Source organism: Ambystoma mexicanum, chromosome 8 (genome assembly GCF_040938575.1).
Source record: "Ambystoma mexicanum isolate Mex_15411 chromosome 8, UKY_AmexF1_1, whole genome shotgun sequence".
In the NCBI taxonomy this organism is placed as follows: domain Eukaryota; kingdom Metazoa; phylum Chordata; class Amphibia; order Caudata; family Ambystomatidae; genus Ambystoma; species Ambystoma mexicanum.
Window position 1 is genome coordinate 1,036,556,429 of NC_090929.1, and position 18,951 is coordinate 1,036,575,379.

Here is an 18,951-nt window from a genome sequence, read left to right on the forward strand (position 1 = left end):
TGACACATCTTTAAAAACTCTGGTATATTTGGTATCAACATTTCTGTGAATTTTTGGGTCAGTCAAAGATGGTGGGTCAGAGAATATTCTTAGTTGATCTCGCATTATTGTGGGTCATTTCTGGTATTTTGTTTATCTACTTCTCAGTGTCTGGGTCCAGTTTTACAATATGTCAATATTTTAAGAGGTTTTTAGATATGAAGACTGTCTTCATTATGTTGCGTGATTGGACAAACATGTTGTGAACTGTGTTGCCTGACTTCTGTTTTTCACAAAGAACCAAAAAAGGTACCCACGCTAAAGACAGTCCTAATTTCTGTCAATTATTTCAGTTAAATCTCCATATTAGTACAGGATATGTGCTTTCGAAGAAAGTCACAGGAGCAAAAACCCAAAGAAAAATGACCTAAGAGTACAAACAGTGAATTTATTTATTCAAAAATACATATTGTTGTTCAAATGACATTTTTACACAGATTAAAGAACAGTTATCAAAACAAGAAAGAAAAATAAAACATAACATTCATCATATATACAACAGTATACCAAGAATGGTATACTTATCAGGAAACAGTTTAGGTAGTTTTCAATAAACTCAATTTGATGAGAGAGTCTCCCAGGAAGTGGATTTTTCCTGTGGACTAAATATTCCCAGGGTGTATAAAAAATTACCCTGGTTGGTAGAAGTGAAATCGTTCAGTCAACTTAGTTTGTATGGTTATCAGCCATAAGGTTATCTGCCAATGTGTATGTAAGATATAAGACTTGTTCCCAGGGTGCTTCTAAACGGAAAGAAAACAAAACACATGGATAACACATTTCGGCGTGCCCATCAGGCATCAAATGTTGGAGCCTTCTTCAGGGCAGGAATTATGTAGTAGGATAGTTTCTCCCTAAAGGGGGCAGAGAAAAATGGGACATGGTTGGTACAAGAGGTACTCGAAGAACATACTCAGTGAGGTATTAAAAATGTTTGTTGACTACTAGTCACACAGACACGGATCACTCACCCTGGAAGAGCAGGGGGAATACGTGTCGCTACTATCCCAGTGTGTTCCGGATTCTTACAATACTGCTGGGTTCAGCCATGCGGAAAAGGACCTGGGACGGAGTTGCAGCTTGCTGTGCAGAGAGTCCAGCAACTGTGGGGGCAAGCACAAGAGGAACAAGCCTCAGGTCGGGGGGAGAGAAAAAAGACCACGAAATTGCGTGGAAGGCTGATATATACAAGCCTATAGGTGAACCATCAGCAGTAGGTGTGTTAGTGTATAGTTGTGTACAAACCAGACATAAGGGTGCCCGGTGAAGAAGTGCAAATGACTAGTTAAAGTTGGTGGAGAAAACAGATTTGTGGGAAAATGGACTACACTGGAGAGTCGGCAGACACAGAGACCTGGGGTGAATCCGAGCACCGCAAGCAGGAAAGTATAGATATGATCCTGGTCAAGGAAAGCAAAAGGCCCACCAGTCGTGATAAAGCAAAAGAAAAAGGGGGGCCAAAGATGGCGGAGAAGTTACCTGTATGCACAGAACCAATTGGTGCTGGATGGAAAACAGTGGAGTGGAGCTGGGGCATTCCTGGTTGGGCTATGAGTCGAACCAGATCTGGCAGCACGGAAAATGCTGTGGAGGAAAACACAGGGGTGCCCAGAAGGTAAGAAAGACAAAAAGTCTGGTGGACAAAGCCACCTACAAAGCACCAACACTGAGCACACGGGCACCTGAATATCGGTATTCACATTATTCAACCAGACTAAGAAACCGAAGGACACCCTTGAGAGTTTCTTAGTCTGGTTGAATAATGTGAATACCGATATTCAATTCACAATGGAATCCAGCGCAACCATGGTCAACCTCCTGGATTTGGAAATAAAACACAAAGAAGGAAGAATAAAATGTACCCTTTTCCGCAAGCCAAGCGATAGGAATACTCTTGTCCACTTTTCCAGTGACCACCCGAGACATCTCAGAGAGAACCTCCAGTTTGGCCAATTTCTTAGAATTAGACGGAATTGCACCGACATTGATGATTTTTACCAACATGCACAAGATCTAGCGAGTAGACTGACCCAGAGAGGCTACCCACACCATATAATTTCCAGATCTAAAAAACGTGCCAGATTTTACAATAGGGAGGCTCTATTGACACCTGAAACTAAGACTCCAGACTCCTGTACCAGGACCACCTGTGTCATCACACACGGGACCCACTCTCAAAAGATACGAAAATTAATTTCCAAATATTGGCCTTCGACCCGTCTCTGCCTCCAGGTTGAACCTGTTCCCAGTTTTGCGTACAAACGAGGCAAGAATTTAAGGGAACATCTTGTTCACTCAAGATTTGTTAAACCAGCACCCAGAGTGGGACTGTGGAATCTGAGGAGTACTGTGGGCCACTTTGCCTGTGGTAACTGCACAGCTTGCAAATTCACTAGAAAGACTAAGGAATTTGTGGTTAATGGAAGACCTTGGACCCTCCGCAACCTTACGAACTGCAAAAGAAAACAAGTGGTGTACGTTATTGAGTGCCCTTGTAGCCTCAAATACGTGGGACAGACGATGCGTGCGGCCCACATCAGAATATGTGAACACCGTTCCAGGTTCCGGTGTAAGATCATGAGTGCTCCACTAGTAAGCCACTATGTAGAATTTCACCACTCTGTGGACGACATTTCCTGGTGGATTGTAGACATGGTTATCCACTCATCCAACGCCCCTGCAAGCCTTCTATCTAAACAAGCCCGCTGGATCCACCGGCTCGACTCTTTCCGCAATGGCCTGAATGGGGAATTCAGCCCTCCAATATGACCCCGCTGGGTTCATATACAGCTGGCATCCGCTAGCTTCACCTATTCTGCCCACTGCCCACCTGATCAGGTTCCCATCATTCGCCTGCCAGGCCAGGTGTAGGCCGACTGCATTCAGCCTGCCCAGTGTCCGCCCTGCTACTACTTCAAGCACCGGCACGGTCCCCCCCCCACCCCTGCTTTTCCCGGCTGGGGTCCTTCCCTCCAAGCCTTCGAGCTGTTCCCTTGCACCTATGAGCCGTGTGTGCATGGCACCCCAGCTCCTTTTGCCTGAGCGTTGGTGGCAATGACCTACACTTTCCACCTCCCTGGCCATTCATCAGCCGTGTGCCCCCCATTTGGGTATTGCCTCACCCTGAATGTGGGGTTGTTTGCCCCACCCATTTATTTATTTGTTTTTTTCACCACAATGATCCGTGTTTAGCCCCGGGTTTGTCATTTTCCAGCATCACCCCGGGACCTGTTTTTCTGGCCCCATGGCCCTGTTCTAATGATGTGCTACTGCTCCCCTCTGCAGCACAAGCACGGCCAGTGTATTAACTCGGCCTTTGCTTACTTTTTGAGGCAGGTGCCCTGCCTCGCATGCCATTGGCTCTTTCGCCTCTGACACGCTCCATGATGGCGAACGCTGCGTGGTTGATCTCTGACACACCCACGTCTAGCGCGCCGGGGAACAGGTTGCCACGACAACCCACCCACAATTCGCAAGACCGCTTTCATTAGCCTCAGCTGCTCGTCGCATGCTGGCTATCCCTGCGGCGCTCATACGAAAAACATGACGTTGCACCCGTTCCTTTGCTGCACGCCTCAGCTCTCCTAAGCCGGTCTGCAACGTGACTGCCGTCCTGTAACAGCACAGGTAAGCGCCTTTTTGGCCCACCATTCAGCGGTACCTGGCCCACAGTCCCGCGGCACTTCCTGGGGCTGACTGTATTTTGACTCTTCCATCATCACTACATATGCGCACTTACCGTTCTTCCTTTCTTGCATTTGTTTGCAGTTTCGAGTTCAGGCGCCTGTGTGCTCAGTGCTGGTGCTTTGTAGGTGGCTTTGTCCACCAGACTTTTTGTCTTTCTTACCTTCTGGGCACCCCTGTGTTTTCCTCCACAGCATTTTCCATGCTGCCAGATCTGGTTCGACTCACAGCCCAACCAGGAATGCTCCAGATCCACTCCAGTGTTTTCCATCCAGCACCAATTGGTTCTGTGCATACAGGTAACTTCTCCGCCATCTTTGGCCCCCCTTTTTCTTTTGCTTTATCACGACTGATGGGCCTTTTGCTATCCTTCACCAGGATCATATCTATACTTTCCTGCTTGCGGTGCTCGGATTCACCCCAGGTCTCTGTTTCTGCCGACTCTCCATTGTAGTTCATTTTCCCACAAATCTGTTTTCTCCACCAACTTTAACTACTCATTCGCACTTCTTCACCGGGCACCCTTATGCCTGGTTTGTACACAACTATACACTAACACACCTACTGCTGATGGTTCACCTTCCACGTGATTTCGCTGTCTTTTTTCTCTCCCCCCGACCTGAGGCTTGTTCCTCTTGTGCTTGCCCCCACAGTTGCTGGACTCTCTGCACAGCAAGCTGCAACTCCGTCCCAGGTCCTTTTCCGCATGGCTGAACACAGCAGTATTGTGAGAATCCGGAACACACCGGGACAGTAGCGACACATATTCCCCCTGCTCTTCCAGGGTGAGTGATCCGTGTCTGTGTGACTAGTAGTCAACAAACATTTTTAATACCCGAGTACCTCTTGTACCAACCATGTCCCATTTTTCTCTGCCCCCTTTAGGGAGAAACTATCCTACTACATAATTCCTGCCCTGAGGAAGGCTCCAACTTTTGATACCTGATAGGCATGCCGAAACGTGTTATCCCTGTGTTTTGTTCTCTTCCGTTTAGAAGCACCCTGGGACAAGTCTTATTCCTACATACACGTTGGCAGATAACCTTATGGCTGATAACCATACAAACTAAGTTGACTGAACGATTTCACTTCTACCAACCAGGGTAAATTTTTATATACCCTGGGAATATTTAGTCCACAGGAAAAATCCACTTCCTGGGAGACTCTCATCAAATTGAGTTTATTGAAAACTACCTAAACTGTTTCCTGATAAGTATACCATTCTTGGTATACTGTTGTATATATGATGAATGTTATGTTTTATTTCTCTTTCTTGTTTTGATAACTGTTCTTTAATCTGTGTAAAAATGTCATTTGAACAACAATATGTATTTTTGAATAAATTCACTGTTTGTACTCTTAGGTCATTTTTCTTTGGATTTTTGCTCCTGTGACTTTCTTCGAAAGCACATATCCTGAACTAGTATGGAGATTTAACTGAAATAATTGACAGAAATTAGGACTGTCTTTAGCGTGGGTACCTTTTTTGGTTCTTTGTTTTAAACGTATTATTTGCCCCTGCTCACGCTCGCACTATGGGGCTTACCTATTGTCTGTACATAATGACTTCTGTTTTTCGGCGAGTACTGATTATCTTGTAATTCCTGCAGAGTACCACTGATAGATAGGTTGAAGTCCAATTAAACCCCATCACAAATGCCCTATTGGGTCAAAGATCGTGCTCCATAAGTGGACTGCAGGCTTTGAAGCCAGAATAGGTTAAAGGAGCATTGACCTTGCGTAAGTTCAGACTCACATCTCCCTTTTCTTCAAAGAGAGGTGTGCCAGCTTTACAACCCTTCCTTGGTAGAGGTCATATAGATAGCCCGTGGCCACCAATGGGCATTAAGCCCTTAAGCTCCGAGATGCAGAACCCCAACAATCTAAGCTTCCCCAAAGTGAAGTGGAGCACCCCGAAAAATGTTCACGCAAAAAATGATAGCCCTCATCTGCAAAGTCTTCACTTAGTTTATCACCATGTTACTCAAATGTTATATTATGTTATGTTATGTTGAATGTTCTTATACCACACACTATCACCACCTGCGTGGTCCCTTGGTGCTCTGGCGGATCTGTAAAGTAAAGGGTAAGGTGGGCGGGGGAGGTAGTAGGACTGAGCGGGAGAAAAGAGCAAGAGGGCTGTGATGTGTTGTTGGTAGCTTCAGTTTGGTTTACACTGTTAGCTGAGTGTAGGTGTGCTTTTCGGTCAATAGCCATCATGTGCTGTTGTACAAGGCTATGTGTGGTTTGTTTCATTGTTGCTGTGTAGTGAACTGTGTGCGGCTTGTTGTGCTGTAGAGGTATGGTTGTGTTTAGTTCAGAGTTTGAGAGGTGTATGAAGAAGGAGGAGTTTTTTTTTAATGGGGTTGGTTAGTAGCGATACCTTAGCGTACCACCTCAGTTTTGGCTGCCAGCAGCACATATCCCTTCCCCTACCGTACATTGTGGTGTGCTACAATTCCCATTCTTATTTTCTGTGCAGAGGTGAGGATCATTAACAGGACTATTAAGTGGTGGTACCCTCTCCACCCCTAGTATTCAGACTAATGGATGCTCACATTACTTTATCTCCCTGGCACATCCCAGTGTGCAGCAACCATTGCCCCCCCATGAACCCCCCAGGAGGGAACCTATTGGCTGTGCCCTTTAGCTACATGTGCTCCATCTGTTCCGAGTGTGGGTTGCCTCTCTCCCCCTTTAATTTGAAGGCCCTGGTTCAATGAGGTCAGTCCCATCTCTCTCCTTTAGTTTCCGATAGGACCCTAAGTGGGAACAGGTACCTGGGTCTCCCTCCCATTCAGATGCCTCTCTACTTCCCTGCACTTAGCTACGGTCTGGCGTAGACCCCCGTCTTTCCAGTTGTGTTTTCTTTCCTTGGGGAGTGGGTGTTGCTTATTAGTTTATGTCCCGTTCTCAGGCAGGTTTTTAGTCGTTTTCTGAATTTTAGATGGTTCTTCATGGTTCGTATTTCTTTCGGAAGGGAGTTCCGAAGTATAATGGATAGGTAAGAGAATGCTCGTGTATGATTTAGGTTCTAAGCGGATGTTGTCACTGGATCTGAGTGTGCTGGTGGGATGGTAAATGGTGATTTTCTTTTGTATGAAATCCACTCCTAGGATGCGAATTGCTCTGTGTGTTATGCACATTGTTTTGAAGATAATCTGTTTTTTTGATTGGCAGCCAATGTAGCATCCTTAGCGCTGGAGTGATGTGGGCCCTTCCTTCGTGAAAGTTTGATGAGAAGTCTGGCAGCTGCATTCTGTATACGTCACAGTTTCTTTTTTTAAAAACCTTTATTTTAAATAGTGTGTTTGACATTACTACAAAACAGTATAGTCTGCAACCAAGACAGCGGGCTACGCATTCTTACTTAGAGATCCAGTGAACATAGTACAGTAGTGAAGACGCACTAATTCTTACGTCAAGTGTGGGGGGAACAGAGAGTGGAGCAATCAGCATTGACTGAGTATTTTTATGCATCAAGTTGCAGCGGATGTGTCTTCGGCATCTTCTGAAATTTTCTGAGTAGACACTAGGTAACTGCAATATGGGGGCCATATGTCCTTTGGTCAGCAGTTCATATGCTGTAGAGCGGACCAGCGTTCCTCCATGTCTGATGCCCATTCAACCGCTTTAAGCCACTGGGGAACAGTTGGGCAGACCGGGTAAAGCCATACCAGTAGAATACAGCGGACTGCTAGTAACATGCATAAATGGGCAGCTTACAGAGAGTACCCTGTATATTTTCAAATTGATGAAACAAACAAGTGGAAGGGGTGGTCTCTAGTTTAAAGTTCAATAAAGTTGAAATGGTATCACATACTCCAACCCAATACTCTTCTAACTTCGGCAGCTCCACAAAATATGTGTATAATTTGCCTCACCTGTGTGGCATCTGGGGCATGTGGATGGGAGTGTGTGTGTGTGAAAAGCGGTGTAGCCTGGCAGGGGTATAATGGAAACAATGTAATACTTTAACCTCCTCAGTGATGTGTTCCCCAGACCTCTTGACCAGGACTCTCTAAGCTTGACCAAGGGCTTACAACCTTGATCTTGCAAAGCACCGGACCGTACAGTTTGGCAACCACCCCCCCCTCATTATGATGTCTAACAGTGGTTCATCTGGCTGTATTGGGAATGTACCCCATATATGTTTAATAGTGCAGTGGTGCCTGGCATACTGTAACCATTGCACAGACTGTCTACGCAAAGGTTTAAGTAAGTCTTGACCTTCCATAAAGGAATCCATATTGTACACATCGCCTCGTATCCATCCCTAGCCCATTGAAATGCCTCAACCTTGCTTAGAGTAGGAAATGATGGAAGAAAATTCAAAAGAGGCAGACCTTTATGATATGGTCTGGGGTTATTTAATATCTTCCATATTCTAACCCACGGTAAGGCTGTTACAGATACTGGGTCGGTTTCTGTTCTTTCATTGTTACATGGTGGCAATACTAGCGAGCGCACATCACGGCTACCTGCTGCATGTCTTTCTAATTCTAAGTGAGGGTGCTGCACGTCCCCATCAAACCAGTAGTCGGCGTTGTGTGCTTGTGCCGCTACCCAGTATTGCATTATGTTGGGGGCGGCAAGGCCCCCTCTATTTTAGGGTCTAGCCAGTCTATCTCATTTGAGCCGTACTGCGCCGGCATGCCACATAAAGCCATTTATTGCTTTCTCCAGCGCCTCAAAGAACACTGATCCCAGCCACAATAGTACGTTGATGAAGTAGTATAGCAGCTTAGGAAGTAGCAGCATTTTCAGGAGAGTAACACGGCCTGTGGTGGTAATTGGGAGTTTAGACAGGTTCAAAGATTAGTGTGCAACGGTGGCAGCTATTCGCCTAAGTTACGAGCATATAGGGAGGCCCTCTCCTGCGTGACAATTATTCCTAAATACTTTGTTTCTGATGGTGACAAGTAAAACCCAATAGATCCGGTGGAAGTCTGGTTGCATCAGTTAACGGGAATAATTTAGACTTTGTACAGTTAACACGTAATCCGGACATAGATCCGAACCTGTGGACAGTTTGCAGTATTGGCGCCAGGTGCCTGGTAGGGTCACATATAAATAACAACGCGTTATCGGCGTACAAAGAGATAATTTCCGGTTCTGCCGTCAGTCTAATACCCCTTTGCATGTGTGTACTCCGGATAGCGTCTGCCAACGGCTCCATCACCATGGCGAACAGTAATGTTGACAGTTGCCAACCCTGCCTAGTTCCTCCACATATTTTTATCGGCGGTGATAGGTACCATTTACATTTACCCTAGCTACGGGTTGTGCATACAATAGCTTAATCCACTAAACGAATCACGGCCCAAAGTTGTATTTTCCTAGTACCACCCACATGAACTGCCAGGACACAGAGTCAAAAGCCTTTTTTTTATGTCTGTATGTGCCAATATATTAAAGTGGCACCTAAGGTTTAGTGCCGTGGAATGGCCAGGGACAAATCCAGATTGATCAGGATGTATTATGTGTGTCATATAGGGGGCAAGTTGAATTAATGAGAAAGAGGGGCCGGCAAGAGCCACATTGCTCAGGGGGTTCGCCGGGTATGAGCAGGATTGTGATCACTGCTTCACGTAGCGTGGGGGGAGCACTCCTAGCAAGAGGGCCTCGGACCATACCTCCATTAGCTCGGATTATGACAGGACTTGAAATGTTTATAAAAGTCCAGTGTCAAGCCGTCCAGGCCGGGGGCCTTGCCGGCTGGGAGCTTGTCGATGGCACGGGATATCTCTTCTGGGGTAATGGGGCTATTTAGGGTCACCCTGGTGTCTTCACAAAGCGACGTCAATGGGAGTCCATCTAAGTATTTGTTTATTTCTGGGGGCGAGGGTCACTGTATCAGTGTTAGAATATAGCTCTGAAAAGAAGGTGTGGAATTCTTGACTCACCCCCGCAGTGGTGTGAACCAACGTTCCAGATGTATTCAATATAATAGGGATGTGCTGACTGCCCCAAGTCTGTCGGATTACCCTGGCGAGCAGTCTACCTGGCTGTTCACTATCGCCATATTTCCTCGCCTGATTAGGACTGTCCAGGAACTTAAGTACCCTGTCTGCATGTTTTCAGAACAGATCCAGGTCTGTTTTTGTCTCCCCTAAAACTTGTTACCAGGGTTTGTCTCTAGTGGCTGCTCTAGCATGTGCTGGTGGGTCTCACTGCATTATATGTCCTTACGTATGCATTTAAGTATCCCAGTCTCAGATGCTAGTGCTACCCCCCAAATATATGCCTTTGTACTGGAGATACCCTGGGCTGGCCCATAGAGTCGGGGTTTGCTCTGCAGTACTTTAAGACGAGATAGCTGCACCTTTTGATGGATGGGGGTGCAGGTTTTTTTTACTCCAACACCAATCAATAAGGACAACTCAATGGTTTGGCAAAGGGGAGTCCGTTTAATGACAAGTACAAAAAACAGGGAAATATGGAAATCAACAGTGATGCGATAGCCCATCTCGCTTCAACTCCCAAGAACTTCATACAAACAGTAACATTTATACCCAAAACTTGTCATAAACTGGCGGCCAGCTCCAAGGCCACTCTAAGGCCTGTTGGGTGCCTGTTCGGAGCCACAGGAGCCAGGGGCCACAAACTCTGCCCGTGCTGCTCCAGGCATCACAAACACCTTGTGTAATCACCTTGTTTGCCTCCGGAGCCTCGGAGCCAGTGTCTACTCGGACCTTTAATCTTTTGTGAGTAAAGGGGATACCCTCAGTTTACACTATTGTGCTTTCTGGTATGTCTTCTGCTATTCCGCATTCATAAACATTTGAACTCGGTTTCTTTCACCTTCGATAACTGTTTGCTACATACGCTTATGCTTCCAACTCCGCCGCCTCTATGCGTTACTGTTGCCACCTCTTTAATAGTTCAGTCATTTTCAGCCCTAGTGCTTTATGCCTCATGACTGCTATTGGCCGTGCCCTTTGGTCGCTAACTGACCACTGCAATTGTGCTGTGCCTTATGGTCGCTAACGGACCACTGCACTGTATTGTGCCTTATGGTCGCCCAGAGACCACTGTATTATTGTGTAGTGCCTTGTGGTCGCCCAGAGACCACTGTATTATTGTGTAGTGCCTTATGGTCGCCCAGAGACCACTGTATTATTGTGTAGTGCCTTATGGTCGCCCAGAGACCACTGTATTATTGTGTAGTGCCTTATGGTCGCCCAGAGACCACTGTATTATTGTGTAGTGCCTTGTGGTCGCCCAGAGACCACTGTATTATTGTGTAGTGCCTCATGGTCGCCCAGAGACCACTGTATTATTGTGTAGTGCCTTATGGTCGCCCAGAGACCACTGTAGTATTGTATAGTGCCTTATGGTCGCCCAGAGACCACTGTACTATCACTCTCAGCCCAGTATCTGACCTTGGTTTTTAGACCTACATCTGACCGTCGCACTTAGCCCAATATCTGACTGCTACTCTCAGACTAGTACGTCACTGCTGCATTAATCTCGCTAAGTATTTGTGAACTGTACTCTGCCAACTCTGCCCCGTATCCATCCACGGCAACTAATTCCAGCCCACCTAGCTCAGCTAGTAGTAACAGTATGTACTTCCACATGCCCAACCCAGTTCACCTTGCACAATTCTCCAAACTGACAATTATCCTTACCATCATCTACACGACCATGCCTACAGTTCTGCCTACAGAGGGCCTTGGTGCCCACATACAACTCATCTCTAAACCATGCAACTTAGAACAAAGGAAGCTTAGACTCCGGGCTCGACTACCTAAAATATTCGAACCTATTACTAAATATAACATTAACCTAGAACACCTCCGACCCAAAATATGCCGACCACTGGTAATCACCGCCCCTCTCAGACACCAACCACACCATAAAATCAATAAACTTATAGCCAAACCTCCGCTCACAGCACAGCTAGAACCTGAACTAAAAGCTGCTCTAATCAATGCCAGATCATTAGTCGCCCATGCCACTGACATAGCAGATATCATACGGGATAATAGCCTTGACTTCATTGCCATTACTGAATCTTGGCTCCACGATGCAGCAGGTCCGGCTCTCACTCTGGCAGTCCCAGAGAATTATACCATTCTCAGAGCTGACAGACCAGACTCGCGCGGTGGAGGAATTGCAATTATCGCCAAATCTAATCTTTCTATGAGAATCACACCCACACCCTCCCTCAAATCCTGCGAGCTTCTCTCTATCAAATTACCGACTGCAAACTCCCAAACACTAAATATCCACCTTATCTATAGACCCCCTGGCCCCGTCAGCACCTTCACTGAAGACATCACCACTGTTATCTCTGAGAAGCTAAAAGAATCCTCCCAAACACTAGTACTAGGAGATTTCAATCTAGGGCTCAACGATATCAACGACCATCATGCTACTGCCACAGGCAATACTCTGTCAGTGCTAGGCTTCACGCAGTTCGTGAATACTTCCACACATATCAAGGGAAGAACACTAGACTGGATTGCCAGTCACAACTGCTACCCCTCTATAACAGCCATCACCCCCCAAATATGGTCTGACCATTACCTTATCTCTTTCACCCTCAACACCAAAAGACCCACAGTCTTAACACCCACGCCAGCCACACCCACCTTAACGAGAAACAAGAAAAACATTACAGCCGACAATATTCTGCCCCACATCCTACCCAAACTAAATTCCCTACCTGACCATTCTGACCCAGGCATCCTAGTGGATGCATTCAACGCAGCCATGTGCTCTGCTCTTGACAGTATTGCTCCATTTAAACTTCGGATCAGTAAACCCAAAAAGCATTTGAACTCATGGTTTACACCCCACCTAAAAAACCTAAGACTACAGAAGAGAAAATGCGAAACAGCTTGGAACCGACATCCGACCGCTGAAAATAAAACTAACCTAATTAACATCTCCTCGCAATACAAAAGAGACATCATCCTGGCCAAACAAGAAACCTATAATAATAGGATCTCCCAATCCAACTCCAGCATGAAGGAGCTATTCTCCATCCTAAAGGAATTGGAAACTCCTATCACAGTACAGGATGACTCCATTAAAGACAAAACTTGGTGCACAGACATACAACTGGCACTAACCAACAAAGTATCCAACCTCCAAACAAAAATTGCCCTAAAGAAAGCCTCTCTGCCAACTCAACCTCTGATAGTCAAAATTCCCTCATCCAACAACCCAGAATCCACCCAATTCCGTTTCTCCAAGGTCTCAGTAATTGAGGTAGAGAAGACCATTTTGACTCTCAAACCTTCTAATTGCAAAGGCGACCAATGCCCTGCACAACTGATCAAGGATGCGGCTAGGGATTTAGCCCCCTTTATCACAAAACTTATCAATGCCTCCTTTACTACGGGCACCATCCCCCGCAACCTAAAGGAATCTTGGGTACTCCCCCTCCTAAAAAAGCAAACATTGGACCCCAACATTCCTACTAACTACAGGCCCATCACCACGGTTCCCTTCCTACTAAAAATATTAGACAAGGTAGCATACACCCAAATCCAGAACTTCCTTGAGATGAACCATCTCCTCGGCACCCGCCAATCCGGTTTCCGTCCGCAACACGGCACAGAGACTGCCCTTATCGACCTAAAAGCCCAAATAGATTCACTCAGAGACGAGGGAAAACTAGCTCTCCTCCTCCTTCTAGACCTCTCAGCCGCCTTTGATCTGGTGGACCATAAAGTCCTATGTAATCACTTGGACTCGGCTGCCCACTTCTCAGAGGAGGCTATAGTCTGGATTCAATCATTTCTTAGTGACAGGACCATGAGGGTGTTTTCCCCCGCAGCGGCAGCAGACCCTATCCCAATCACTTGCGGAGTGCCCCAGGGATCCTGCGTTTCGCCGACACTCTATAACATCTTCACCAAGCCACTCTTTGACGATCTTGATAATCTGGGTATCACCTACACTAACTATGCAGATGATACTCAGATTCTCTTACCACTTACTGGGGATTACGTCGAAGATCTGGCTCTGGTGAATAGAGTCTACAGCATCGTTCAGGCATGGATGGCCAACCATGGCCTATGCTTGAACGATGACAAAACAGAGCTCATCATCCTGGGCACGGCAGCCCGTATCTCCAAACTTAACCAAAACTACTCCGCCTTCATCATCGATGGCAACACTATCAAGGTCGCCAGAGAAGTAAAAACCCTAGGTTTTTACCTTGATGCGACACTATCTTTCACCAAACAGGTGAACTCACTGTCATCATCCACTGCCTATACATGCAAGTTAATACGAGCTGGGAAACCATTCCTTTCAGAGGACAGCTGTCTTATTCTAGCTAGAGCCCTCATTTTATCGAAACTAGATTATTGCAACGCCCTCTACATAGGGACTACCAAACAAATCATCCACAGAATCCAAGTGCTCCAAAACAATGCACTTAGAGCGGCCCTAAGTATCCCCAGAAGTGCACACATTTCAGAAATAAGACGAAAACACAAATGGCTTTCCACCCAAGAAAAAATCAACCTTAAATCTGCGTCCCTTATCCACAAATGCCTAAACAACAAAGCTCCCCGATACCTCTCAGAACGCTTCAACAGGAAAAATCCAACGAGACTCACAAGGACAGCCAGCCCCAACTGCCTCCTAGTGCCCAGATTCAAACTAGCCACCATTGGAGGTTCCAGCTTCCCAGTTAAGGCAGCACAGTTATGGAACTCCCTACCCCTTGCACTCAGATCTGACCAAACCTTCAATAACTTCAGAAAGAACACCATAAAATGGCTTATTGAGAATGCGACATAGCGTATGTCACTTTATACGTAACGTCTTCTTATAATGTTTGTACTAACCTGCTTTTACTGTTTGATCGCCATAGATTTGACTGTTTAGCTACGCCTTATCTGCACTTGCACTTGCCCTACCCTGCAGATTCGAAATGTCCACTATGCCTGTAACCTGTAACGTTAACTAATCTGTAACCTGTAAACGTTAACTAAGCTGTAAACCTCCTTGTTCTCTTGCGCCCTGCTACCCTAGGGTCTGGTGCGCACAATAAATAAATAAACAAACAAACAAACAAACAAGCAAAGGTTAACATGCAATTCTATTGGTTGGAAAAAGGTAACATTAATATAGGTGCTAAATCTGTATATGGTAACGGAGTGCAGGAATTGGATAAACAATATCAGGTGGGCGTCTAAGCCCTTCCTTGTAACATTACTCTAGTAGACGTCATTAGGAGTACGACGTCCCATTGGTTCTACTATTTATAGGACCCTAGATTATTTGGTCCATTATGATTGGGCTGGCTTCAACCCCATGCATAAATCTCCACTTTACTTAGCAGCACGCAGAATGGTCAGCCAGGTGCAGGATGCCCCAAGATTCACCAGCCTTGGCTGTGGTCGGCCTCAAACTGTATCTTCTTGTCAGGAAAAGTTATGATATCTCTGTCCGGGTGACAGCCAGGTGTAGGTGTGACCCCGTGCCTCTTCTTGCTTGGATGGTCATGTGCTGCTCACACCGTGAATCTGCCTAGTTATCCTTCTATTTGCGCATTTAATTCTTATTCGGCTTGCCACCTGCCTTGGCCTCCTTATCTTGGCCTTCCTGAGATAGGCTGTTCTGTTCTTAAGTTTTGATTCCATGAAGCTACTGTTCGCCCCTTCTATTGGTCTGACCTTGGCTCTTCCTGGCTCACGTTGCCTCTGCTGAGTTTCGATTCAACCATCTCTTCTCGTTTTAGCTGGCATACAAATCCTGTCCTGTTTGACCTCTAGTAACCTGAGTTAATTCTGCTTTTGTGTAAAGTGGACTTGCACTTATATAACATGCTTCCTTTTGAGATAGATTGTGTATAATGGCGCTTGCCGCTCTATTCTTCTACTTAGCATAGCAAGTCGCACTGTTTTCTTAGCTTTCTTGTGGTTACAAGCATATGTACAGGCATTAGCGGGTTGAATATCTTAATCCTGCTTACAGTTTAAGTTCCTTTGTCTTTCATCAACGTTCTCTTCTTTCAGTTTTCGCGATATCTTTATGTATGGCATTTCGTCTCTTTGTGTCATCCTTGGGTCGTCATATCTTCTATGGGTGCGTTAGTCCAAGCCCTCGTGACATCACCATTCGTCTTCCATTAAGGACTTTTTGGTTTCTTCCTGGACAGTACTTAAGCAATATTCATTATGTTTATTTGCTGGTAGGGTTTTCTTAATGGGTACCTTACTGTCCATGGTTGTCTCATTATTGGTACTTCAATAGGTATTGTTGTTCTGACAGGTACTGGGCAGAGCCCTACTGTGGCTCTCTGCTGGTTTATTTGCTCATCATATGTCACGTATTTCGGTGTGAATGTTCCTGGTACTTTAAAATGGGTGACTGGAGTGCAGGCTATATTTGGGACCTCCTCTACACTCCCCCCTTGGTCGATCCATCGACCACTTCCACTTCCTCCTTTGGATTCATCATACTTGGTTCTTCTGTATTCATCTTCACTTCATCTTCTGGGTTCATCCCCTCTTCATCTTCTGGGTTTGTACATGATAGTTTGAAGAAGTGTCTCTTTGGAGTCCATATTTTTATCACTCCTTTCCGGCTTCCTGCTGTCCTTACATGTTCATCTTTGTTCTATGCCATCAGCTGACATTGTCCATTTGGGCTGCAGTAAATCCATTTTCCTTCATAATTTCTGTGTTTCCTGGGATAAAGAAACTTTGTACCTTCTGGTGCGTGTTTGCTAGCCTTCACAAAGTCTCTTATTTCTTCATCAGTCTGATCTCTGGGCTTCCATCCGGGTTTGACATCAATCATGATCTTCATCCCTATGGCTTTCTTTGCAGTTTGCTGGCATTGCAAGATTATTATCTTGATAATGCAAAATCCTAGTAATATCATCAATAGCAAGGCTCCTAGGAACTTGAATGCATCCACCATCCATTGTGGAATCCATGAAAACAGTGATCCAAACCAGCTGTCATAATCAACTTCGTCGGTTTTATTGATCATCTGGTTCTGTAGGTCTGTCAGCATACCTATAGCTTCTGTTAAAGTTCAATTTTCTTTGTCGTGAGAAGGTATAAATGTGCAACATGATTCTCCAATCTTTGAACAAACTCCTCCATCCATAGCTGTGATCATGTCAAGTACATATCTGTTCTGGAGGGTCATCAGTCGGATGGTTCTTAACTCTTCATTAATCGCATTGAATCATTTTATTGTCGTGTTGATGGTTTGCAGTAACTCCCATCTGGTTATCTGCAACCATTTAGTATTTGCTCCAACTTGAAATCCTTTCATCAGAATTGTCGTGAACACTGATGAGGTGAGGCTGAACAGCCTGTGTTCATATGGGATTGCATGAAATGCTTCTTCTGATTTGGCAGAGAAGTAATTCTCTCTCTTCATTCGACTTATCAGTTCCACAGATCTCATCTTCCTCAGGTGAGCATCTGCTTTTGGAAAACTGTCAATATTCAGGTCACTTTTTTGGGATCACTAGGGCTGGAACGTGGACGTTCACTATTGTGCATATGCCTCCCCAGTTTTTTGGCAGTCTGATGTATGCTTTGAATCCACATGCCCAATAATGATCCATTATCACTGCAGTCCCATGGTTCATTCCCAGAGCTTAAAAAATTGGTCTGCAGTTTTGATTCTCTCCCATTTTCCTTGTGCTATTGTTCCTGAAGCACAATTTCGGACTTTTTCCTTTGGCACTATCTGCCAGGGTCGTCCTCTGTCTTCAACCCATGCTAGTAATTTTGTAAGTTTAGGCCATAGTGGTTTGCACAGTCTTTGTGAGTTTTCATTTGCTTCCTTGCAGGCTCCGAAGACCATCCATGCCCTGCAGATCACTACTCCTTGCTCCCATCTGTCTGGTGAAAGCACTGTTCCCCAGATCTGCATCTGGCTTCTGTTTTTCCAAATTCGAGCCTCAGCTGGAGTCTTCCCTCGGACATTTAGGCCCTCATTACAACACCAGCGCTAAACCATGGCGCTATTAGCACCATGGTTGATGCCGGTGTTGTAACGAGTCCGCCATGGTGAAATGGGGAAATACCGGCCCATTCCAAGGTTGGCAGGGCGGTATTTCCCCATTTCACCATGGTCCTTCCCCATTCCCATTTTTGCCGCATAGGGCTCAATGTGAATGGGGAAGGCAGCAATTACGGTACCGTAATTGCCTGCGAGGTCCCTTTGCGGGTCCCTACTTTAACGGCTGATCCAGACCAGCCGTTCAGGTCGGGTCCCGCCAAGGGACCTTGTAGTAAGGCGCTAAGTGGTTAACAGCGCCGCAGCCTTTTACGGCGCCGTTAACCACTTAACGCCTGGGTCGTAATGAGGCCCTTAGTCTTGGGTTCACTTCCCATCTTATTCCTGCTCCTTTAATGCCAGGCTTCTCATACCTGATCACATGATTCCTAGTATGAGCTCTGTTTCTTGTTTTAATGTCTTGGACATAATCATCTTCATTAGGGTAAGCCGGTTCAGCTGCCCATATAAATGAGGCATCACTTCCCATGAACTGTCCTCTGGTGTTGCACAATACTATGTGTGAGAGACAGTGTGCTGTCTGGACATCAATTTCTACAGCCATGAAGATCTTGGACTTGTCCATGCTGTACGGCAGGAGTGCACAAACAAAGCATTTTCCTTCTGAATTTCATCTTCCAACTTCTTTCATGTGCTGGTACCAAATGTTGTTACCTAAGTGTGCTGTGCTATCCAGTTATATCCATTGTTATCTTCTTGCATGCTTCTCTTAATTCTTAAGGTTTTTCTGTAGTTTGCTATAACTACATCTCTGAACACCTCTGTATGTCTTTTTCTGGCAGGAGGATCCTCAGGTATCCTGGCCCATGGTGCAGGCTTCTCCATCTGCGCCATTTGAGTGGACAGGAGCCTGGCAGCTCTTTCCCGGTCCTTATGCATCTTTTCTCTGCTGCGTGCAAATGCCCATGCCAACCAGCCTGACACTGTTCCGGTATATGACTGTATTGTAGACCTGGTACTTGTCCCTTGTGTTGGAATATATGTGCTAGGTAATAGTCTCTGCGGTTTTGTTCTTCAGTTCTTCTTGCAGTTCCCTTGCTCTGGCTATGTATGGGAATAGTAAGTTTACTAACATTTGTGTCCTTGCAGAGAGTTTTTCTGAGGCCGCTTCTGTTTTCTTAAAGGTTTCTGATATGACTGCTTCTGTTGCTCTTTCTCTTAATTCTTCTCGTTTTCTCCCACTATCTCCTGTCAAGGTTTTTATGGTAGGCA